Here is a 22,948-nt window from a genome sequence, read left to right as displayed (position 1 = left end):
CGAATCCCAGCCTCTGTGATTTTTGTGATACCCTGTGACCTTTCTTCCTACACCATTCCAGCCATTGATATCCACCAGGAGATGATACAGCCAGGTCATCCCTCACCACAACCTGTGCTTTGCTGTGAGCTAAATAATGCTCTTTTCTTTGTAGTTGGCTTGCTTCAGATATTTCCTTTAATAACACGAAACAAACTGATGGCATGCAGCTTGCATTGACCCCAAGAAGTATGTTATTGCCTTTTTAATTCTGAATTATATATGAGAAAACAAGCCCACAGTAGTCACCTTAGTAAGGTGAGCTAGCAAGTCAGTTATATGACTTAGAACTTGACCTGAGATCTGTCTGACCCTCTCACTCTGTGCCTCTTCCAGTAGAGGACTGTGCTGTATAATATGTGACTTTTCACATATAATGGTGTTTGGAACAGAAAGTGAGTGATGGTTCTGTTTTCACCTGACCTTAAATCAGTAAAAACGAGGAGGTGAATTTGTGAACATATGTTTTGTGTTGAATTTTTACTGAGGAGTTGGAAGCCAGTGAAGAGATGACAGACTCTATGGTCATAAGCTTCTTAACATTTTAATGATAGGCAAGGAGAAGAGCCTTATGATCTTGTCTTTGTGAGAGGCTGAGTGGCAGGAAGTGTTTGCTCAAGGAATCAAGGATCTGAATCTGATTCTCCATCTTTTTTATGCCCAGCTGCCCTTCTTTCTGCCAGGACCGCTGTTGGCACAGGCAGCCTAGTGACTGGCATCTCTCCGGAAGTCAGATGCTATCGGTCACTGCTGGGGAGGGGACGGAGATGTGCTGGAGAGGGGAGAACAGGACGTTCCTAGGGGCAGATGATCTGTGCGGGTGTTTCTGTTTGTGAGATGCACTGTGTTGCAGCCTCTGCCTGTAATCTAGAGGGCCACTTCTGGGTGACATCTTGACAGGAAGGTGTCCCATGGGAGAAGAGGGCTCATTCTCTGTCTGACCAACATTTCCTCATTAAATACTTCATGTCTGGTCAGTCGAATCTGCCTGAACGCTTATATAGAACCAGTAGCTTTGTGTCTACTTCTCTTTTTCCCCCAGTAAAAGGGAATTCTTGTTTAGCAGCTTGAAAAAAAAATTACAGCCAACGAATTTCACATGATGGCAAGATTCAATGTAACTTTAGCAGCCAGGTAATTTATGCTCCTGCAGGAAATGGCCCCTCTGTTCCAGAGATTTTTAATCAAGGTAGATGATTACCACTCGGCTTTGTGCAGCCTAAATATTGTTTCAGAATTCAAATGGTTGGTTTCAGTTTGGTCCCTACAGACTGACATGAAGCTAGAGTGACAAGAGCCTGCTTCTGTGATCACGGCTGCAAAGACTTGAAGCCACGTCCTCTGCAGTGTAACTGACCTGAAGTAATGTGCCGTCCCAGAGATCGGTGTTGTCTGTATTGTAGTAATGGACTTTCCCCATTAATGTGTAATTCCATCTCCGATCCCAATAGTTAATAAACATGTAAAGAAGATTCCGGAAGTCAGTCTGTCTCTGCTTGTACTTTTCTATTTGGCTGATAGATGACAGTTTAGTGCTCAGGTTGTGTTCTCTTGCAAGGATGGTCATGCCTGTGATGTGTGTTGATGTGATTTCCTGTGGGGACTCTGTATTATAGAGCCACCAGCCATTGCTAGAAGCACGGAGAAGACATTCTAGTCTCAGTCCTTCATTATGTAACAGTAAGTTCCTTGTACAATAGGCAATCCCACATTTAGCTTTGTCTGGGAGGAAGGAACTTAGAAGATATCAGTGATTTTCAAATAGTATTCTGAGGCTGCCGCCCAGTGCTCTGTGCAGCACTGGACTGCTTAACAACACATGTGTAAGCCCATCTTGTATATATAACCAACTGTCTTATTAAATAAGAAACATAGAACCAATGCAAAGAAGAAAGCCAAGAGGTCAGAGCTAAGAGCTAAAACTTTACCCTTCCTCCTGTGGTGGTCCTACCTCTCCGAACCAGAGCTACTTCCTGTGTGTCTGTCTTTTTATAGTGTTTCTGTTCTGCCTTCTCATTGGTTGTAAACCCAACCACATGACCACCTCGTCACGGCCTGTCTGTATAGACCTCCAGGTCTTCTATGGTTGGTATGGAGATTAAAGGCATGTGTATCCAATATTGGCTGTATCCCTGAACACACAGAGACTCACCTAGCTCTGCCTACCAAGTGCTGGGATTACAAGCGTACACCACCACTGCCCTGTTTTCCTATGGCTTGCTAATAGCTCTGACCCCCAGGCAACTTTATTTATTAACATACAAATAACATTTGGATGCAAATAAAATATCACCATACCATCTTGCTTCTTTTACAGCGTCTCACTTCTGTCTGGGGACTGCACATTGTCAGGTTTATGTAACATTATTTGATGGAACCTTTCCACTCTTGAAAACTGTAGTCAAGATGCTTGGTAAGGGTTTTTAAGATCACGTTATTAATGATATATGGTAAATAAATGATAATTTGTGCACACATATGAATTTGTAGCCCATGCCGCAGGCTTGGTGACAGTGGGGCCTTGTAGACGCGTCTCTATGGGACTCTTTTCAGATTTCAGACGTGATTGGCCACCATGAACATGAAGGTAGAGATCTGAGCAGCCGCTTGAGTCTGCATGCTGAGTGGGATTAAGTTTTATCTGTAGGAGCCGGTCAAAGATGTACCTAAAAAGGTAAAATAAAACCTAGCCCGTCATCTCCCCAAGAAAAGAAGGAAAACTGTAATTTTGTTTGATTGTAGTTTCGGAGATCTGTGGCCAAAGTGTGTTTCCTGTAGGTAGAACTTGTACAGTTATGAGACATGATTTCATCGACAGTCTAGGAGTTCTTTATGCCTCTTCTGCGGGGACTCCAGGGTGGGGTGGGAGTGTGGGGGCCGAGAAAGGACTATGATTTTTATTTTACTTCATTTTTTTTTTTTTGGGCAAAACAAGTAATCTCTTTTAAGGGATGGCTCCCTGAAGAGCCCCTGAGATATCTGCAGACAGCTCCTGAAGTTATTACAAAGTCGCGGCTTCCTGTCAGTGACATCACTATGTCTCTATCCAGTCTAATCATAAATCCACTCAGATGACAAGGGAGAGATTCTGCTCGCCACCGTTGTTAAGACAGTATGTTGCTGAATTCAAGGCCCGTGCCCCCATCTCAGGATGCCTTGAGTGACTTCCGTGGTAGCGTCAATGTTCAGGACACACAGCTAGCATTTCCTGAGTCACAGGCTCTTTGACCTAATATGATTCTGGCTGTGATTCAGTCAGTTAATTTTAGGAGGCCAGGCCCCTTGCCATCCCTGGTCTTTTTCATTGGCAGAGGGACGTTATGCGTCTCTATATTTAACACACCTGTAAGCGGCAAAGAACAGAGCCTTTTGAACAGCGCGTCCATGTTCAGGGTGATCTGTTTCTTTTGTACTGGCCCCTGGGTGAGCCTTGTCAGCAGTTCCTTTCCAGATGTTGTCTGCAAAAAGTCTCCCTGCCTTCCCGCCGAGATTCTACTGGGTTTTCTCCTTTTCTGGAAAAAGTTGAAGGTAGGCTGTTCTCTCTGAGAGTATTCTAGAATCATTCCTCTATTCATGTCATATCAGAAAGCAGACTCTTGTATAATATGGCTGAAGAATATTGGCCAGTGGTTTGTGAAACCTCGAGTTAATCCCAAGATCAGCTGGCCATGACAGTTGGTATAAGTTTGATGAACTCTGTATTTCCTTATTTTCTCCCCTCCCGCCTGATAGGGAGAGCATTTTCAAAGTAGTAAGTGCATCATTAGTTCCTTTATTTTTACTGAGTGGCCAATATCTGCCATACCCAGGTGTCTGAAACACTAGCTAGCAGGTGCTAGATGTATGCTAAGCACCGGCAGTGTTTTAGGTGTTCAGATTATCCTTTGAGTAATCTTGGAGCGGGTCCGAGGTTAAGCAATTTATGCGACATTAAGAGCTAGAAAGTAGCGAGACACGCCTTTCCTCTGTAGTGTGCTCCCCCCCCCCCCACTCCCTGCCTTGCTCTTTGCATCAGGGTTGGAAGGCATGGCTTCATTTTCTAAAGGAGTCCAGCCCCCGAAGTTGAACAATTCCTCCTCAGCATCATCTTTAAGAAAGATGCACAGAAAAGAACCACATGTACAGCTTTGTTCCTTGGCACTCCTAAAGTAGTCATGACTTTGGACACATCAATGTCCAAAATGACAAAGTGACACGTTCCTGGTGAAACTGTGGAAGGAAGCCAGGGTGATTCAGGCAGTTCCACTGGTCATGTCCAGACATTCAGTATTGTCTCTCAGGGCTTTGAATTTTTAATGTAGCGACAAGACACTGATTGGCTGGCTAGAGCTTGCTCTGCTAATGTTCTGTTGTCCAGTTGCTAAGTTGAGATGGCTGTAGTCCTGCAGGGACCCACAGAGCGCCCCACCAGGGCCCTCGGCTGGCTCATGCTTCTTTCATTTCCAGCACTACACCCCCTTAGCTGTTCTCTTTCTCCATGGAGCCTGCAGCCAGCCAGGAGCAAGGCCTTCCCACGTCCCGATGAAGAGGGGGACCTGACTGAGGAGCCGAGAGAGTATCAGTGAGGAAACAGAGCACATGCTTCAGAGCTGCCTCGTTCTTCCTGGATTTTATCTGTCCTTAGGAGAAAGGGAAGTAGACAGTTTTTTCTCAGAATTAACATTTAGATGAGAAAATTTAGAGCTCAGATTGGTAGTGCGGCTGTTTTCCTATTGTGAGGGCATCATGGAAGGGTTAAATGTGAGAGCCTTCCTTCTGGTTTTCCACTGTTCCTTTTTTCCAGGGTCTACTGTAGTAATTTAAGACATGTCCCTGTCCACCTTCCACTCACACATGGAGAGTTTTTATATCCATTATGATTTACAACTTAAATTTTTGATTCCAAAATGATTGAAGACTCGGTTGCTCCATTGTTTGCCTAGCATAGCCCTGGGTTTCTACCCAGTGGTGTATCAACTGGGCATGGTGGTATATGCTTGTAGTCACAGTGCTCAGAAAGTGGAGGCCAAAGGATCAGAAGTTCACGGACATGTTCTGCTATATAAATTCAGTATCAGCTCAGCCTACAGGAGAATCTGCCTTTAAAAAGATTCAAGGTCATGTCTGCATGCTAACAGATACATCTCTCTGTTTTTAAAAATGTTCACATGTATAGCATATGTGTTATGTGGTTTGACAATAATTTCTAATTTACTGAACTCATATTTGTCAGGCATTGTACTTTATATACAGATAACAAAACTAAGGTTCAAGGACATGTCACCATTCAAGGTGGCACCATTGGTATGTGTCACAATCAGCAATGTAAGCCCTAAGAGTAGGGCTCCTGAACCCATATTCTGACCCTTTCACCATGCACTGATTCATGTAACTAGTTCCCCACAGAGAGGCATAATCCTCTCATTTTTCACAGTAACAAATATTCCTAGAATGAACCCCTTTGTCCACAGATACTTATGAAAAGATGTCTGTGATGTGTGCATTTTAATGCTCAAGAGCCAACCTGATTTAACGATGTTTTTAGGTCACAGAGACCTATGCAAAGAGGTCAGGTCTGTCTGTGTAGGAACTGGTGCTGGGCACCCAGCAGCTACCTTCTTGAAAATGGCGTTGGGTTTCAGTTCTCCGGTCGCGTAGTTAGGCTTGTGCTTGCTTTTAAAAGATCCAGAATCCATGTTCTCAGCTGATCTTACTGCTGGAATCCATGCTTTAAATCCTGATGACCTTCAAGACTAAGAAGAGGAAATCCTGATTGTTTAATCATTTGGGTACCTCTCAGGAGTCAAGTCTACGAAGAGTTCACAGACTCCAAGTGGCCACAAAAGACGACCCTTACCAAGGAGGCTGATACCTCCTCATTCTTGGTTTCACAGTGAAATGACAATTTCATTTTTCTCTTTTCCATTTCAGTAGGTTTTGATGTGCTGAAAAATTAAAAAAAATATATATACAAACAAAAACTTGATCTGTGGGATATTTGCCTATATCGCTGAGAAAGCAATAGTGTTGTAAGACCAGGGTGGCTTTTCATCAGTGGAGTGATTAATTACTACATCAGAATGTGTAGGTGGTGATCAATAATACAGTGATGGGTGAATGAGTTTCCTGCCTCCCCTAAACATCTCCCTGTAGGCTCTGCTTCAGCTTTCCTCAAAGATGCATGATAGGCCTGTGCACTAGATTGAGGGGTTTGTTGACCGACAGGTATTTTTCTGGATGTAGGAATCCAAGCCTGTGAACCAAAGTCCTTTTCTGAGTAGAGTTCAGTCTTCCATTGCTTACCCAGAGCCTGCCTTGAGATGGTCTCCGTGGAACAGTGGGGGACCAGGATTGAGACTGTGCCCTCTGCACAGGAGGATTGACAGGATGCTTGCTTAGATCCCGTGCTTGCTTGGGGTCACACATGCAAAGCTCATGCCCTACTGCTGACCTATGCTCCCAAGCCTAAGGATTTTTAATATGGTAGTTCTGGTTTGCACCAAAATGGAAAAACAAAAAAAACAAAAAACAAAACAGCATATTGGAATTCTGTACCCATACACAGGTTGCAAAGTTCCTCTGTTTCCTGAATCTGAAGGTGGCACCAAGGGTTAAAGAAGTGACCTTTTGACCTTGGCCTGAGGTGGATGGAGGTGTGGTAGTAGGAACTTCCACCTGGCCTTGGTAATCTTTGTGTAGGTACCTTAGATTAATGGGTAACTGCCTTGTGATAGTTACAGGCTTCTGCTGTTGGCATTGAGAGTTGCTACAGGGTATATTCACAAATAAATGGTACTCTCTTTAGCTCTTCTTTTCCTTTTAAATTGGCATTAACTTTCATAGACCTACAAAGATCTGTGCTGGGGACACCCTGTAAGTGCTGCCGAGGACATGCTCACATACTTAGCCTTCATGAGAAGGGCTGTGGGAGTCTGAGAGTCTGTCAAGCCTTGTCAAGGTTGACAGCAGCTTTCATTTCCTTCCCCATCAAAGACAACAGTTCTTAAGTGCTGAGGATGTAGCTCAGTGGGAACACACTCTTCTGTGAGGCAAGATCCCGGGTTCAATTCTCAGTAAAACAAACAAGGAAACCAAAATACAAATAAAAACAAAAAACTCCAAAAGTGAAAAGAAAGCCCAAAGCAGCAACTGGGCATGTTCATAATCCCACATTTGAGAATCCTGGCATTTGGGAAGCAGAGGCCAGGAGTCAGGAGTTCAAGGCTAGCCTTGGCTATATAGCAAATTTAAGACGAACCCAGGCTACAGGAGACCCTGTCTTTAAACGCACGCACGCACGCACGCACGCACGCAGTCACACATGCACAAACAAATAGACAAAAATAACATTTCTTTAAGCATAAAGCATAACCCATGGCATAATGTTTTTTGAAGGATGGGGATCAGAGAGGCAGGGCAATGGTTAGGACTGTAGGTTTATAATCAGTTGTCTGATTCGTTTCCTATTCTAAGTAGGACCAATCAGAAGAGCCTTCGTGTCACAGGTTGTCATCAGATCACATGACTTAACACATGAAGCAGTTCGAATGCCATCTGGTACATGTGAAGCCCTCCATAAATATTCGCCGCTGTTTTGACTAGAGCTGTAAATCATTAGCATTGTATTTTTCTAGCGGACCCTTTCTTATAATGAGTAGAGAAGGAGACAGAAGCATTTGAAAGGGAGGGTTTAACGTTGTGAATACCAGACAGTGAAATGGAACTCACAGAACATGTTGACTTTTGAAGCCCGAGGATGGAAGGACTCCAGTTCCTCATGTCAATCTCCGGCACTCATTAGGAGACAGGTGCCACCAGAGCTCTCCCAAGTGGGCTCCTCAGCTTCTCCCTGAAAACCACAGGTCCTAAGAATGTTGTTTTGCCCCGTCCTTGTGCAGAAGGGGAAGCCGCTTTGCTGTCAGCCTGCAGGCCCATCCTACTGGATGGATTCTGTGTAGCAGTGGTCAGAGCAGATGTCACACCTGTCAGAAGGGCAGGATTCTGTTGAGAAGGAGCTAAGACAAAGATCTCATGAGGTAACGCTCTGATTGGGTAGATGAGATCCCCAAACCCCTTGGTTTTAAGAATGTAGTATTTGTGAAAATGATAGTAAACTATTCTGACAGGCCAATAACAATCTTATAAGCACCAAGATACATGCTGTGTGTCAAGAGAAAGTGGTTTTGAAATTCTCTTTCTTTCAATATATCGGGTGCAGCTTGTTAAATTTTTTCATGTTACTTCTTCGTATTTCTTCCTAAAATCTCAGTTCCAAGAAAGCAGAGCTTTTATTTGCAATACTGCCTGTTATTATCTTCAAATATTTATTTTATTTATGTATACATATGCATATTTTAGTATTTTTTTTTAATCTGGTACGCTCCCGAGAAGAATTGGATAGAATTCTTCATTGACTTCCTCTCTCACTTGCCTTTAACTGTGTTCCCGGATCAGCTGGCTCCGAGTCCTTGACAACCTGACGGACACAGGTAGATCAGAGGACGCAGTTGATTGAGAACCCAGCCAAGAGAGTTCATTGTGGAGATGGTGGTGGCAGTGTTTCTCATTTGTCTTTTTGACTATGCCTTTACTGTTGCTGATATTCACAATTCAAACCTCAGATTTGAAAGAGAAAGCTGCGGTTCCCTCAAAGACATTTCTCCTTTTAGCTGTTTTTCTCCAGCGTCTTGTTTTGGGAGAAGTGAAGGAATGGCCGCCAAGTGGCTGCAGAGCCTAGAGAAGCCCTGGCACCGTTAGCATTGGGACTGGACAGTGCCATGCAGGCGGTCAGCAGCATGCCTGGCTTCTGCTGGCAAATCACACAGCCCCACTCTGTCACTGCAGTGAGAAACACCCTCAGACACTGTCAAATGTTGACAGTTGGGGTGTCTAAAACCATCCCCGTGAGGCTGGTAAAGATGCTTGCTGCTGATTCTGACAACCGGAGTTCAGTGTCCAAGATCCAGGTGGTGGGAGGAGAAATCAGTTCCCACAAGTTTGCCATCTGACCTGTACATGTATGCCATCAGTATAGCACACAACCCCTCACACACACACGTACACATGCACACTTACACACGCACACACGCACATGATGAATAATAAATACCAAAAACAAGATCATCCTAAAGAGAGAGATCCCATGGAGGGTAACAGAGAATGAAGCTGGGGGAGGAGGGTAACAGGATGGATGGGACAATGGGCCTTGAAGGCTGTGGGAGAGCTGCAGGGCCTCAGAGGCTCTATGTCAATAAAATAAGAGCTTCGTATTAAAAAAATAACAACCAAAGATGTCAGGAAATTACTTGAAACACTTACGACAAAGAATTGGTGCTTTCACCACAGAGAGAGTGCAAGCTAGTCAGTAAGAAATGGGCGTTGGTGTGGGAAGCACCCAGGGAAAAGCACAGAAAGTGTTCAAGTTCACACATAACACCGAGAATGCCTCTTTTCTTTCTGTTGTTGTTGTTGTTTTTTTAATTTGGGGGTATCTGATACATTTGTTTGGTTGCTTCTGTGCTTTGGGGACAGGATCTATACCCTGTGCAGTGCAGGCTGGTCTGGAAATTACATTCTTCCTGCCTCAGCTTCCCAAGTGCTTGGATGCAGGCGTCACCACCCCCCTGGGCTGTTCTTAATGTCTCTGCAATGCACCCATCTACAGTCTACAAATCACTGCCCGAGGCAGAGCAAGTAGGGGTTGGTGTTGGGAGTCTGGGGGAGTCTGGAGGAGAGCTCTTGGGGAGAGGGGTACCATAATGGCCCAGAGCTGATCGTCAAAACTGACCGAGAGTGAGGAGGACATTCCTGTGTCCACCCCAGAGCTTGATAGAAGACGGGCATAACCGTGGATTGCTGTGTTGTCTTGGAAGACGTAGCAGAACGAACCCTGCTCACTAGAGATGGTGCTGTGGACTCAGGGTGTGTAGGGAAGAACCTGACTGTGTTCTTTATGTGCACACATGTGTTTCCTCTCTCTGATTCTTAAGGAGTCTGGTCAATGAAGACCTACTGCGCCCCTCGTCTGATCCTTGGCATCTAAGTACCATTCTCCACAGAAAATGCTTCTTGTGGAATCTGATTCTCGATTGAAACAGTTCAAAGCAGATGTTGAGCCTGGGATACAGTGTCCCATAAAGTAATGGAATATGTAAAGAAATAGAAAGCTAGGTCCAAAGGACCTGGGGAACCAGCTTAACAGGGCTCTCACGTTCCAACTCTGGGATGATTGGAGTATCAAAAACAACAGTGCTGAGTGAAGCAGGAACTCGTGAATCCGTGCTGATCTGAATCATTGAGTCCTTAGTCTGTGTTTGATGGGAAACGAGGTATTTGCGTCATCTCAGGGAATTTCTGGACCCCAAGTGTGTATTACTTACAAAGGGAAAATGAGGATCTTCACAGTTCTGCCCAAACCAAGAGGTCAAAGGTAACAGCATCAGTGGCAAGCATGGTTAGTATCCTGCACTGCCTGTGAGGGTAACATGAGTGTGAGCTTCTGATGCATCTGTCACCGGAGAACAAGCACGAGCAAACATGAGGCAAAACCCAGAAGTGTGCTGAACAACTGGCTTCTACCGGTTACCGGTGTGTCATCCCTGCAAGTCAGAGCTTTGGTTCTGATCTAGAGCCTTTTGCTCTGGGGAAAAAAAAAACAAAAAACAAAAAAGAGTAACTGGGGAATGGTTGGTGAACCTTGAATGGTGTCTAACCATTAGGTTGTAGCAATACATAATTGTTAACTCCTGTTTTATGGTTGTTTCGCAGGACTTTACTATTGTGTAGAGAAATGTTGTTTGGAAGACAAGAGTGTAGGCCAGTGGTATAGTGCCTGTTGATCATGACAAGGCCCTGGGTGCAATCCAAGCAAATACACACACACACACACACACACACACACACACACGCAGAGACAGAAACAGAGACAGACACACAGAGAGATTGTAGGCTATGGTATTCATAACTAATTTTCAAGTGGTCCAGAAAAATAAGTTATAACTTTTCTTTAAGTTTGAGATTCTTTCAAAATTTAAAATAAAAAAAGTCCTGGGTGGTGGCATCTCTATAGTCATGTTGTACCTTGCTAGTGTCCTGTGTGTGACATGTTAACACGTGCCAACAGCCTTGGACGTGCATAAGACGGCTTCTGTTACTCTGATCTAAGTGAGCAGAAACACTCTGATGTTAAAATTGAATTATTAACTGTACACACCATGCGTTCTTAGCTATGTACAAAGATTAGATACCCTACCCACTGCTCTTAGTGTGAGATCATCAAGACAAGGGGGCTCTGACTGTCCACAGTCCCTACATTATTTCCCATCGTTTCATTAGTGTTTTCTTCTTCTATTAAAGTAATTCTGCTTTCCTCTTCCTCCTTTTGTTCATCCTTCTTTGCTTCCCCTTATCGGTCTTACTGTTCTCTTCAGCCCACCTTCATCTGGGCATCTCTGACCCGTTCTGTAGAAACTCTGGCTTCTTTTGTCTTTCTGCGGACAGGGTTGCTTCTAGTTCCCATGTTGAAACATTTTCAGATGTGTGTTGCAATGGTTTTTCCGTGACTGGAGCATAGTGTTTTCTTCCCTGGAACCATGCTGATTGTTTATAGGCAGCATGTTAATGTCTTTCTGTTTCTGCAACAGACAGACAGGATCTGCCCGGCATGGCCAGCTCATGGCTCCAGCTGTCATGTCAACAGATATGGTTCCTCGGGGCTCCAGATCTTCAAAGTGCAGTCCAGTTCCTGAAGAACTGAAACTAGGCCTGCATGACCCAGCAGTTCTGTCTCTGGGGACATGCCCCAAAGTCTTGAAAGCAGGTCCAAACATGTTCATTCACCTATGTCCAGGGCAGAATTAGTCACAACTAGGCAAATGGTGGAAGCAGCCTGTACGTCCTTCAATTTCCACAGGTAATACAGTAAATACAGAAAATGGAATTCAGCCTTCAGCTTCAGGGAAATTCAAATGCATACAACAGCATGGGTGAACCTGAAGAGGTCACACTGAACGAAGTAAGCCAGCCATCAAGGGCAGGTAAATGAGAGATGCCTAGAATAGTCAAGCTTGGGTGCCGGCTACCAGGTCTAAGAGGAAGTGCAGCGTTTCACTTTCACAAGATGAGATGTTTCTAGAGCTGCACGGGGGGGGGGGGGGGGGGGGGGGGGGGTGACCACAGGGCGCTGTGAATGCACTTGATGTCCTCTTAGAATGGTTGGAAGGTCGATTTTTATGGTCCGTATTTAATTACGATTAAATATGAGAATAAGGACTGTTACTCAGTTGTTCGAGGGGACACTCTCACCAGTGCTGGACTTACAGGGGTTTCCCTCAGGTTGCTGGAACTGGGTAGTCTCTTGAGCTGACAGCACTGTGGCCGGATTCTCTGTCTTCATGACTACTTTAATGGGACATGAAAAGAAATCTATGCAGCCGGCACCATTTGTTACATCCACCATGGACACAATCCTCTTTACGTGTGTGCACGGTAGCTTTACAGAGGGCCTCTTTGTCCTCCATCCCAGTGGAAACTAGGGTTAGGAGGTTGATATGATGTATATATATGACGGGGTCAGGATGACTCTTAGTTCAGAGTTCATACTTCATATAATCCCATTTCCTCCAGAAAGCACAATGGCAGACAGCCTGTTCACCAGGATGACAAGCAGCCTGCTCACCAGGGTGCCCTTGGTTCATACACCGCTGTTCTTTGCTTAGACTAGATAAATTCCTTCTCATGGCACAAACCTGATAACAAACAGTTTCTCCCCTGCCTTGGAATGTCAGGCAAAAATTTTGATTTTTCTCTCTGCATTTTCTCTTTATCTTCTGTTTATTAAAAATGTGTTAATATAGCCGGGCGGTGGTGGTGCACGCCTTTAATCCCAGCACTCGGGAGGCAGAGGCAGGCGGATCTCTGTCAGTTCGAGGCCAGCCTGGGCTACCAAGTGAGTTCCAGGAAAGGCGCAAAGCTACACAGAGAAACCCTGTCTCGAAACCCCCCCCCCAAAAAAGTGTTAATAAGGGTCTTTAGTAATTTGTATACCAAGAAAGGCCTCTCGGGTAAAGTTGTCCAACCTCCAATCTGCTTTCTCGGAGAGCAGGAATATGATCATTTGCTGTTATAACGGGACACAGGACATGCAGGGAAAAGCACATGGTCCCTCTGTGGTGTGGGTGGCCTGGGACTTGCAGTGTAATTTTCCTCGTCCTACTCCTCTGCTGTTATATGAGTGCAGTGGAGAGTACCTCTCCAGATGCGTGTGCCACACGGCCTCCCACCTGGAGCATCCCGTTAGGCTTGTGATTTGACCACCAGCCGGTTTGATCTCATCCTTGCTGTGCTGGCCAGGCTTGTATTGTTAAATTGCCCTAATTTTTTTTTAAGGCCTGCAAATTCAAAATTAAATAAATGTAGTCTATCAAACCAATAACTGTTACATTACAGCCTAGAAATCATACAGTACCTGCTGCTACATAATAAAATTATGCCTGTGAATAAAAAAATGAGCTCTTGGATGGGAGATACTTCACATGGCAGGTTTGTGGTGTTTAAAGCACACACAACAAGCCTGTGAAATGTAATCTGTCTTCTTGGCACATTTGAAAAACGGTCTAGGATTCTGTGTTTTCCTTGTGGAAATGTAATTCCTGTACCCATTCATTCCTTTCAGATATTAGGCATGCTATTTTGTTATAGGAGAGTGAGAATAATATGTACCAAAAAAATAGACAGTTGAATTTCTTTTAATTTTTATTTTATGTGTATGGATGTTTTTGCCTGCATGAATGCATGTGCACCACATGCATGCCTGGTGCCTGTGGGGGACAGAAGAGGGCATCGGATTCCCTGGAACTAGAATTCCAGATGGTTGTGAGCCCCTGTGTGGGTGCTGGGACTCAAACTCAGTCCTCTGGAAGAGCCGCCAGCACTCCTAACCACTGAACCATCTCCCCAGTCCTGCCCCGCCTTCCTTTTTTTTTTTTTTTAATGTGAATTTAAAATGCAGTATCCTCTCCGGATCTTTGTGTGCCATTCACCTGACACGTGCGTGCCTCGGGGTGTTGTGCTGGCCACTTGCGTGCACATCAGGGGAGGGGTGGGTGACAGACGGGATGTGATCGCTGAAGATAAGAAATGCGGTTTTCCCGTGATCTGTTTTCCTTCCCGGATTTGCCTGCTCTGCTGGTTCCTTCGGGGAAGGAGCTCTTGCCTGGGTGTAGATGACTGTGAGGAGGGCTTTGGGGACCAAGAGGGTGGCCGTTGGCAGGACCGCAGGGACACAAACCGAACGCCTCCCTGCTTGCCTTTGCATTTATCGCCCAGGGCCACACGCACGCACGTGCTGTTGATCGAGGTGGTCACACGGACTCTTAACGTCCCCGGGAGGTGAAGTCACAAACTTCAGAGGATTCTTACCGGGGTAGAGGATGGGGGAGGGAAGTGAGGTGAGTGGACAGATGTGGAATTTACAGCACCACCTGTTGTTTAAATCAGATAATTAATTGCTTCAAGTTCTATTATACAAACCCTGGGACAAACCCTGGGAGTCAATATCTCCACTAAGAAATTCTAACTCTCTGCTTATCATTCTGTAATTTAGTATAAATGGGCTAACAAGTGTGGGTTTTCACAGTGTCCAGAAAGCAAATCTATTGAAGACATACACTGGGTCCCTGTCGACATTGTGTGTGGTGCTTATGGCTCTCCGTATCGTTTGCCTTTTCTCTCTAGAAACAAAATAGAGCTGTCTTTTAGCTGATAATTACGGATGAAAATGTAGGGACGTGTTTGGGAGTAGCATTAATGGCTCAGGTCCGTCATCCAGCAGGCGACTGATAGCCAGGATCAGTCGTTTTAATTGCTGCTTGTAGTTGGGATCGGTTTAGCAACAGGAGCCACTGTGTTATGGCATGCGTGGGACTTCTAAAAGGAGCCCGGGGTGGCTCTGGGGCCTCCGGTTTGGTGGTGTTTGTGGAGGGGACAGAGGTGTGCAGGACTTCTAAAAGGAGCCCGGGGTGGCTCTGGGGCCTCCGGTTTGGCATTAAGTATGTAGAGGAGACAAAGATGCACTAAGAAACGCTAACAGATAACAAGCGAGTGACTCTTCTGAGGTGTTAAATTAGTTTAATTGCTCTGACCCATGCTAGCAGTGTAGCCTCTCTCTGAGTAACCATGGCATAATAAGAAACCGTGTAGCTGGGTGGGAGACAACACAAGACCGTGGGAAGCACCGAGCGTCAGTGACGTTCAAGCTCTGACCCTGTGACTGTTTTTAGAGCATATCTCAGCATCCCGATGCTCAGAGGCTGTGTTAGGCCTGGGTGAGTAAGGCCTCCTCCTCCAGGTGGATGTGACCTGCCTGTCCTTTGAATTCTTCCCCTTCCTTACATTGCTTTCTAAATTTCACACACATGGGCTGGTTCGACAACTCATTTTCTTTCTCTGTACGTGTCTACTGCATTGTAGACTGTGTACACACGTTTGTACATGTACATGGAAACCAGAAGTTCAAGCCTAGTGGCTTCTTCAATCGCTCTGTGCTGTAGTTCTGGAGATGTGGTTTCTCACTGGACCTGGAGCTCACCAATTCAACTCGGCTGCCTAGACAGGGGCCTGTCTCTCCAGTGCTGGTGTTAAAGGCGCACACCATCACACCTGACTTTTCACCTCGATAGTGGAGATCTGGACTCAGCTTCATATCCTGGTATTGCAAGCCTTCAAGTCCCCTCAGCCACTCAAGTTCATGTTCAGACCTGGCTAACCCAATGCCAGATTTCACTGGTACTGATTAACACTGCCTGCAGATTTCCCTGGTGGTACTTGTAATCTCTATGAGGCTTGGGCAGAACAGTGAAAGAAAATGTGGAATTAGTATGAAGTTACAGTTCAAAGGGAGGAGAGACTTGTACCTAGCCTCTGGCAGGTCCCTAAGCTTCATTTCTGCATCAGAAAAGGAGAGGGGGGCACAGGGCAAGTGAGATAAAAAAATGTGACCATTCCTTTGCTGTACTGGGTGCATAAACTTAGGATTCTGTGTAAGCCTGTCATGGTATTTACAGTGCAGGCCGCCATCCCAGATGCAGGAGTTAGCTTTACTGTCTCTAGATTACACATGGCTAGTGGATGACTTCCTAGTCCTCTTCGGTGCCCGAGATTCTAGAAGCATGTGCCTTACTTAGTCCATTTAACTTCTGTTACAGCAAAGTACTCAAGGCTGGGAACTTACTCTGATTTTGGGGGGCTGTAAGGCTAAGTTAGGATAGTCTTCTTTGCCTGGCTTCTAGTGTGGCCCTTGGCAGGTAAGCTCACTTGGCATAGATGTATGGAAGGGGATCATGAGGGAGGAAATAAGAAAGGACAGGCAAGGGCCAGGCTTACTCATTCAGAAAAGATCTGACGCTCGACTGCCAGACCTAACCATGCTGAAAGACCAGTATGGATCCTTTCAGAAGGTGAGCCGTAGCCATTTACCTCTTATGCCTGCCTCTTAAAGGTCCCACACCCTTCAGATGCCATGACACCAGGGCATGAGCCTTTAGGGAACAAGCCACATCCAAACCGTAGCAGCATGGTACTTGCCCTTCCAATGAGAGACATTCTCTAATCTTTATTTTGGACTCGCAGATAAACTAGGACAAGCAAGCTCTTCTTGGGGGGTCATCGCTGTCCCCTAAGCCTCTTGACCCTACGGTGTTTAATCTTCAGCACACAATGTCTGTGTAGATGACACAAGTGTCCACCAAGGACTTGGCATAGTCTCACTGTCTGATGCTGTCTTAACAGCTACGGCTCAGACTGATTATTTTAAACCTTCTAAACCTTGAGTGTGACTCCATTTCTTTAAATCCAAGAACTATTTCCGGATGAGACCTGAGTTTTCCCCTTGCCTCTTTTCTCTTCCCTATTTGGACTTTCTCCATCACTCCTATTTATTCTATGAATAGGCAAAGATAATTCGGTTAACTCCTTGCCAAAAATGCACTCAGATTTCTCTTGCAGGCACTTATTTTAAGTAAATCAGTATAATAGTAAATGGAGAGGAGAGACAGTTTATGGACTTCATTTTAGTCTCTCTGCCTCGCAGCACCGAGCTCTTGGGGACATGTTGATCTGGCTGCTGGCTCTGGCAGATGTTTTTGCCCAGGGACAAAAGCCATCTTCTGCTCATTTAGCACACTAGAGCTGAGAGATCTCTCTCTGAACGGAGACACCTCTGCTATGCAGCACTAGTGAGCTGGGGAAGGGAGATGGGAGCAAGAACAGAGGCCATGCTTTAAAAGTCCATTCTTATCCTCACGCCGGCAGATCGCTCGCTGCCTTAGTGGACGGGAAAGTTGATTCCGTGCTCTGATTCTCAGGATTCCAGACAAAGGACCGAAACATCTCAGGACTGCCACACACATCATTTCCACTGCTCTTCCTTAAATTTTAATCTCCCCCACCATATGCTTACTACTGTATTCAAGAGAGCCTTGTAGCAAACTCACAGCATGTATGATTTGGAAGATTTTTTATGCACAAAGTGTTATTAAGACCTGCTCTGAGAGGCTGAGACCTGAGACACATGCCACCTTCAGGTTTGGAAGTGGGCAGTCTAACTTAAAATCTAAAATTCTTTCCACTTGATATGAAAACAAGTTTTATTTGTTGCTTTATTATCCCCATGTGTGTATATATCTGTATATGTATTTATAGACACATATAAACATGTTTCAGCAAAGCTAGGGTGTCAATTAAAAACATGCACTCATAAATATTTCCATGACTTCAAGAAAAGTGAAATCTCATAGTTTATTTTAAAATGCATTAAAATGGGGATCATAGACTCCCCTCAGAAATGCAAAGTGCACTTTAACTATAGAATAATTATGATCTCTAGTTTCAGCCTGTTCTGCATCAAACGCAACGTAGACAAACTCGTAAGCCTTTACATGCTAGTGTTTGCCCCATAGGAGCCCATGGGTATTTATAACTTCGCCTGGAGCTTTGTGCTCATCGCCAAGGACACTGTGTGAAAGCCCTTTGAACGCGGTCTGCCCGCACAGCTCAAGGTTATTCACTCCTGTGGATTGTCTGTGAGGGTTGCCACATTAGTTACAGTCAACATCCACCGTGTGTAGACTGCATGGGGCCGAGATCTCCCAGCAACTCTGTTTTCCGCCCGAGGTAGGAAACCAGGAGACGTAATGACCTGTCCAAAGTCACACTGCATGTAGCCCGAGTCTCTGTGACTCAGGGACTGGACCAGATTCTGAGTCTAGTGCAGAACGTGGCACCTGGGAAGGTGCTGTGGAGTCTCAGGGATTTGCCCTCCGCAGCCCTAAACAGAATTAACCTCGTGGTTTATAACTTTCTCAGGGGGCGGGGCAAAAGAGAGATGTTTGATCCGCAAACAAATGCTTGGCATTCACTCCGTGTGAAACCCAGAGAAGCAGCCACCAGCACAGGCTGCGTGAGCAGGGCTGTTTGCCTGCTTCTGCCTGAGGCTGTGAGGTACTGCCTGAGAGAGTGGGAGCTGCAGAGGCCACTGCTCCCCCAGCCCTGAATTGCTAGAACTCGAGCATTCACCTTGAACATGTTTTAAATCAGTGTTGGCATTCACGAATGTTGGCATTCATGGAGCACTCTCTGCAAGGCTCAGGAAATCACTGAGAAAATCACCTGAACCAGGCTGGAGAGGCAGCGCCTTCCAGAAACCCACACACGCTAAGCCGGTCCCCGCTCCGGTGACCCTGGCTCTCCATGGCTGGCCTGTCCGTCTTACTCCTGTGTGGGTACAGGAAGGACCGTAGTCTTCAGCCGTGGCTGGGGTGGCAATAGCTGTTTCCCCTGCTCCGGTCCTAAGGTCCTATGGGTAGGGACAAAAGCCTTCAAGGGCTTAAGGGCTACCAAGCGTGGCTCAGGCTTCTTTGTCATTGAGGTTTGTGACTTCTGATGAATTAGTCCTTCCTCTTCTGCCCTAAGACCGGGCAAGAAGAGGCAGGGAGAAATGAAGGGACCACGCTTGTACCACACAGCTGGACTCCTCCTCGATGGCCCCTCTTGAGAGCTGTTATCCTCAAAGGTGATCTTGCCGTGGCCTTACTTACCCATCTGACAGGCAGGGGCCGGCTTAGCTCCATTTCTTTTCAAATAAAATCAACTCCCTGGATAGTTCATTCGCCAACTACTGTGATGCCAATCTATTTTCATCTGATTCTTGGGGGTTAGAAAATGACCTGGTATTTCTCACCCTCGTGCTTCGTCAGTGTTTACCTGCTTTTCTTCCCCTAACTCTTGTCCTTTTATGTGAAACCCCGAGTGCTAGATGAATAAGCTGGCTTATTGAGATGCTGTCATCTTGGACTATTTTGGAGGTGGGAGGATCTTTATTGCTCCTCTGTCTGTGTTCACTGCCCCTATTTTGAATCTTGTTGAGATTTTGGTCAACTACCCGATTTCCCCACATAGTCTGGCTATTAAAATTAGCTAGTCTCGTTTAAAATTCCTGTCTTGTGCCTCATTCAGGTCCTGCTGACTCCACAGAGGGCTGTAGAGGAAGGCTCCGGGGTCTGCCTCCCCTCCCCCACGGCGCTAGTTTATTCTAGGTTCTAGAACCTGTGCCGTAGTGTGTCTGGAAGAAATGCCATCCAGGACCATGCCATTTTTCATCCCAAGGCAGGTGACGGATGGCCATGCTGCTTAAATACCCCTCCCTGGGGCAAACAGCGTGCTGTCTCAGAGCATGCACATGTGTGTTATTTGGGGGCCCGTTTTCCCCCCTCTGCCTCCCGCTACCCCTCCACTGTACACTGGCAGGACATGGGAGTGTTGACGTTGGCCCCAGTGACCACCCCTGGGTTCTAGGCTACGGCAAGATGGCTGAAGCTCAGCCACCTTCTGTGGTGTGCGTGTGCATCTGTGACAGACCAGAGTGGCTTCCAGCCCAGACCGCTGCTGCCCTGTCCGGCTCTCTCAATCCTCATTCCCGACTCAGGTGGAATCGGAAGGCTGGCAACTCAAGAAGACGGCTGACCATGAACTGGCCCTGGGTGCCCTGGATACTTCTGGGAAAACACTGTGCCTCATGGGAAATTTTTAGAGTGTGTGCTTGTTTTCATTTCATTTATTTTTTGTTGTTTGGTACCCATGGGTGCTGGGGACCAAACTCGGGACCCTACCCATTTGCCCAAACTACCATTGAGCTGTAGCATGGGCCATGTTGTAAATTTTGAGGCAAGTTCTCCCTGTATTACCCAGGCTGGTCTTGAGGTCATTCTATAGCCCAACCAGGCCTTAAGCAATGTTCCTCTTCTTTAATCTCCCAAGGAGCTGGGATTCCAGGCCTGCCACCATGGCCTGACCTTTTCTTCTCACCTTGAACTTCTAGAAACTCTCCACAAGTCAGAAACAAGCCTGGCCCCTGTGAGCTCTTGCTGTTTATGTATCGAGCAGGACAGATGTGGTCTTGGGAAGTGGCAGCTGCCTTCTGCTCAGCGAGCCTGTGAGGTGGAAAGAGGAGTAGGGGGGAATTAGGGAGGCCCGGCCTGCCCTGCTGGGAGCTGCCCTAACATTCTCTTTAGTATGTGGGGGGTGTCACATCTGTCCTCAGTGCTGGAACCTAGAGGACGCCCCCTCTCAGCAGAGCGTAACTATGAAAAGAGCAGGGAGGGAGGTGAGAGAGGTCGGGAGGAATCTGGTCGGTGACCCCTGCTTGACCTCCCCCAGTTGCTGCTGGCTCTCTGCTCGGGAACTTCACAGTGTTAACGCTTCTGTGTCTCAGAGGCTCCTCATTCCTTCCTCTTGCCCGTTGTCGGTCACCGGTGGCTCTGCCCTGTGTGGTGTTTGTGTTGGTGATGTCGACAAAGCTAGTGCAGTCCTGTGGCCTGTGCCAGAGCCACTGAGACATGGCGCCTCCGCTGTCTGTGCCAGCTGTGTGCCCCGTGGGCCACGAGACAGGTCCTGCTCTGCCACAGGCCGGGGTTCGACACCTGCTGGCGGTTTTAAGTGTGGCTCCATTCCCGCGCCCGCTGAATCCCGTTTCCTTCTGGCTTGTTGTGTTTTTCCTGTCCTGGGGGTGGAACCCTGGGCCTTCCACGTGCTCCGCACGCACTCCTGCCACTGGACGGTACCCACGGTTTCCTTTTAAAACCTCCTTGAGAGTAATCAGAATTACGCACAGCTTCGTGGCTTGTGATAACAGTCCAGTTTCTGCACATATTTTCTAAATTTATGGGAAAAGGCAGGGCTCTTCCCATTCAGCCAAGATCTCCATCTGGGAAAGCAGAGGCGGCCCTAGCTGCCCCTTGATGGGAACAGATACACAGTGGGCCTGTACCCAGCCTGAACACACAGAACACACACACACACACACACACACACACACACACACACACACACACACACACACACGCACGTATGCACGCACGCACGTACTCTTTATCATCTTTATCCAGTGCTAACAAATGACAACTGGCTGGAGGCGTGAAGAGCTTGGGGGTGGCACGTCCTTTCTCCTGTGCTGTTTTCACCAGAGTCTGTTTGAGGAGACTGAGTCGTAAACAGATCACGAGGGTCTTTTGTTTCCTTGTAGTATCATTTTGGCTCCGCCTCCTCATGTCCGCCAGCCTGGCCTGGTGACTGGTTGCTTTCAGCATGCCTGAGGACTGGGACTCCCCAAGGCCGTATTCATCCCCGTGCTCCCAATGTCTCGTCTAGGCTTTGTGGCAGCCCCGTGTGGAGATAGAGTGCTCCCCCCACATAGATGAGCAAACCAGAGCTTAAGGACGTTGTCTAAAACTTGACAAGTAGTGAGCTGAGAAATTAGGCTCCCAAATCAAGTCCAGGTCAGGATAAGGGAATCGCTCCACCATATGCCAATTGCTTCTCAGCTCCAGGGCTGCTTGGGTACTGTGAAGAAAAGCTGTACTTTATATCCTGGTTCTTGGGGCAAGAGAATATTTTCGGGTTTTTCTGTTGGACTAACAAATGAAAAAAAATTTAGGAACAGTCTGTATTTGTATAACACTTCCTACCCATTTTTGGGGGGGTGGGGGATAGTTTTGCTATATGGCCCAGACTAGCCTCAAACTCTGAATTCTCTTGTCTCAGCCTCCTGAGTACGGGGATTGCAGTTGTACCCCATAATGCCTAGCCTTACATCACTGTGATATTATTCATTAATGTTACTGCCCATTGTTTCGTCTGGTACTGTCTGTACTGCATGGACCTCCCGGGTGTTGACTTGCCCTGCACCTTATGGGTGGCCCCCATGTTTTATGGGTTGCTCCAACTCCAGCTCAACCAGGCTTCAACTTTATGTAACCTTCAGTGTGAACTCCAGTTCTCAGGGCTCCTAAGGGCAGCGTCCCCTCCTGCGTGAGGAAGCCCGAGAGCCCGGAGAAGTTATTTTGTTTAAAATTCTTGCCTTGAAGTTCTCTTGGTGAAGGAGCCAGGTTGGAGACCATACCAGAAACAGTTGTGTTTCTTAGTTACACTGTGATGGAAGGATTGTAACTCATGGCCATTAAATTGCTTCCTTTGAAGTATAAGGAAAAGCAGAATGTTTACGGTCCTTTAACCCACAGGATTACAGTACATATGAATGAAAGTCAAATGTGTCATGAACTCTCCCGGTACCATGGCTGGCAGAATTCCATCTTCACCCTTTGCTCATTAATTGGTTGACTTTCAAGTAGAAACTGGGTGAGGGGTGGGTGGTTGAGAATCAGGAGTTCAGAAGGCTTTTCCGCTCTCTCATTTAGAAGCGAGGAGTCTTTCTATGATAGCCTGACTGAAATTGAGAATTGTTGCCTCTCTCCCAGATTTACTCAGAGGGCGGCAGAAAAGGAATTAACGTAGCATTTCCTAGCTGTCAGTGTACCTGTTCTCACGTAATCCCCACAGCAGCCCTGTGACGTCATCGGCACCGCTCCCATTTTACATGTGG

At 46.5% G+C, this 22,948-nt stretch overlaps 1 protein-coding gene across 3 annotated transcripts in view; it reads left to right on the top strand.

The window, feature by feature from the left end:
• Positions 1-22,948, top strand: part of Smyd3 (SET and MYND domain containing 3) — a 585,856-nt gene that overhangs the window by 363,870 nt on the left and 199,038 nt on the right. Inside the window, exon 1 of one of the 3 annotated variants that reach the window (XM_042258710.2) lies at positions 18,037-18,186. The exons of the other annotated variants lie outside the window; for them this stretch is intronic. The gene's annotated coding sequence lies outside the window, so the exon portion shown is untranslated. Of the gene's footprint in view, positions 1-18,036; positions 18,187-22,948 lie in introns of those variants that run through there. 3 annotated transcript variants of the gene reach the window in all.

This window comes from Peromyscus maniculatus, chromosome 11 (assembly GCF_049852395.1).
Source record: "Peromyscus maniculatus bairdii isolate BWxNUB_F1_BW_parent chromosome 11, HU_Pman_BW_mat_3.1, whole genome shotgun sequence".
Taxonomy (NCBI): Eukaryota; Metazoa; Chordata; class Mammalia; order Rodentia; family Cricetidae; genus Peromyscus; species Peromyscus maniculatus.
Note: the sequence above shows the minus strand (reverse complement) of the source record. Positions and strands in the feature narration are given on the sequence as shown.